Source organism: Terrapene carolina, unplaced genomic scaffold (genome assembly GCF_002925995.2).
Source record: "Terrapene carolina triunguis isolate 2854851 unplaced genomic scaffold, T_m_triunguis-2.0 Scaffold33723, whole genome shotgun sequence".
Classification (NCBI taxonomy): Eukaryota; Metazoa; Chordata; order Testudines; family Emydidae; genus Terrapene; species Terrapene triunguis.
The window spans coordinates 6,510,044-6,512,616 of record NW_020698074.1 but is presented as its reverse complement, the minus strand read 5'-3'; the positions used below and the strand labels follow the sequence as shown (position 1 = coordinate 6,512,616).

Genomic DNA, 2,573 nt, shown 5'->3' with positions numbered 1-2,573 from the left:
TCCCTGCAAAATGTTCTTGGAGAAATTAATTAGATGAAAATATACCATGTAAGAAATGTTGCAATCTCAGTAGCAATAGTTATATTGTTGATATATCAAAAAAACTGCACATCAAGAAAAGCAGCCAATATCTTTGATTTTGGAGTCATCCTTGAGTCAATTTTTTAATTCTCAGACTTCAGGGATATCTTTCCTAGAAGGATCAGAAGAAAGATTTGGACTCATTCAAAAAGGGGGTAATTTTTAAATGCTTATCAATTAAACTAGCCAAGTTACTAGTAAATATCCATTCATAAAATTGATTCTGTACTGAGAAATAAGTGCAATAAAATTGAGGAAGCTAAATAATAATCTTCGTACAGAGCAAAGAAGTTTGATCCCTAATTTAAATGCAAATCTTAATGGAACTTTGGCTATAGAGTCACTTTGTCACCTCTGTAATAATATAATCTCTGCCTCAAATTTAAACTTCTTCAGTTTGATTCTCCACTGCCTTATACCTTGTGTAAAATGGGGGTGAAACACTACCAGATCAAAATGGAACTGTTTTACACCCACTTTACACAGATGTAAATGACTGCACAAGGTGCAAGAGAGTGGAGAATCATGCCATTTGCCCTCGCCTTATGGCCCCGTGCAACTCTAAGCCAGCCCTCATCTCTGATCTCATCTCCCTGTGCTCTGCCAACCATGCCACCTCCCTGGCTCATTCGTTTCCTCCATTCCCTGACTCCAGGCCTTTTGCCACAGCCCACCCCTATTGCAAGGAACGTCTCCCAACTGTGATTCACCAACCCACCCCCTTCCTGTATTTAAGTCCCTCATTAAAATGTGCTTCTTCCATGTGTCTGTGAGAAGTGAACCAATCCAAACATTACAGCTGGGATTTCCAAAGGGACCTAAGGAATTGGGGAGCCCCTTGAGAAAAACAAAGCAAACCCCTTCAAAGGCCGGATTCAAAGGTCACCGAAGTCATTGGCAGTGTGTCTATTGACTTCAATGGGCTTTGGATCAGGCCTCCAAGTTATTCCTTGCCCTGGGTTTCCTACTGTACCTGGAGTGGCTAATCTGTCCCACTGTCCATGCAGTCGTGGCTTCATTGCTATTTTTAGCATGTTAGTTCAATCAGACCTGGAGTATGTATGTCTATCCAAGATGGAAAATGCACCTCCAGCTGGAGGGTAGACATACCCTTAGACTTTTAGCTCTCTGGGGCATAAAATCTCTTCATTTTGTATCCAGCTGAGTGCCTAAGACGTTGCTGGAGTTTAAAAAATGAATAAGAAGAATGACACTAGACCACTGAAATTGTTGGAGATGGTTGTCTGATCAAGATTGCACTGAAGGCTGGCAGCCAAACATCTGGTATTTTAGTCCAGCTTTTGTTGGGAGAGAATTGTTGCCTGTGTTGTATTTTTTATTACTTTATTCAGTTTAGTTTTTACAGAGGCTTGTACAGTGATCAATAACCTCCTAAAAAGGGGGGGGGATGTAATTTTCTCTCCCATTTTTGTGTGTGTGTGTGTGAAACCTTGACACTATCTTACTGGGGAAAGGACCCTCTGAGGAGACAGGTGCTAACACAAATAGCAGTGCTGGACCTTTTAAAATTGATCCCTCAAGAACAAAGACCCTGACGTTATTTAGAGCAATGGGTTGTTTGAGGAGCCACCATCTTTGCCCTGAAGGGGAAGCTTGTTTGAGTGACTTTGCACCATCTGCTCAATGCACTAACTCTCCTGCACATGTCAGTACTCCAGGGCTTTGCTATGCAAAAGCCTTCAGCAATCTGTCTCTTGCTGCATGATGTAGTGCCACCAGTGCCTCTCACTGTGAGTTGCATTGCTGAGAGACATTAAAGGAAGAGCTTGCCAGAATGAATGAAAGGCTCCTGGCACAGCCCACTTTCACCATATTTTTAATCTGATTTCTATGAACTAATCAGAGCCATTCGATGCAGGCTGTGTAGAATCACCCTCCCTTGTCTAACCCACTGGAGCTGGAAGAACAGTGGAGTGTTCCATAGGAGAGTGCTGAGGGTATGCTTCCCACAATGATCAAGGGGTGGAAAGGAGTTGCTGTAGTTAGCTGACTGGCTGAGTTCCTGTTTGACAGTACTAATCGCTTCTCGGCTCTCTATGAGCTAAGATCAAGCGTAGTACCTGTTCTTATCAGTTTGAATGGTGCTGGGATTTACTGAATTACGAATTACATTTTAGGGTGCCTCGAGGCTTACATAATCATCTTTTTCTTATTTAAATCTAAATAAATAAAATACAGGGAGAACAGAATTCTTGTGAACTCATCATTAGATTAAAACAATATTAACCCTCGCCCTGTTGGTGACACCTTAACGCATTCAATGGATATTTTCTAGGCGCCACTAAATGTCACTGATGTACCATTTCTTTCAGACCTCTTTCAAATGTATCAAACTCTGGAACACAATACTGAAAACTCCTCCAGGCAAGCGACCCTGGCTTCTGCCCTGCTTTATAATGCTCTGGGACTAATAAAAATAAAGATAACACATTTTTGCTGGTACTAAGTCATATCCCACATAGTTAGAAATG

At 41.6% G+C, this 2,573-nt stretch overlaps 1 pseudogene; it reads left to right on the top strand.

The window, feature by feature from the left end:
* Positions 1-2,120: 2,120 nt before the first annotated feature.
* On the top strand, positions 2,121-2,291 carry LOC113409537 (annotated as a pseudogene).
* The last annotated feature ends 282 nt before the right edge of the window (positions 2,292-2,573 follow it).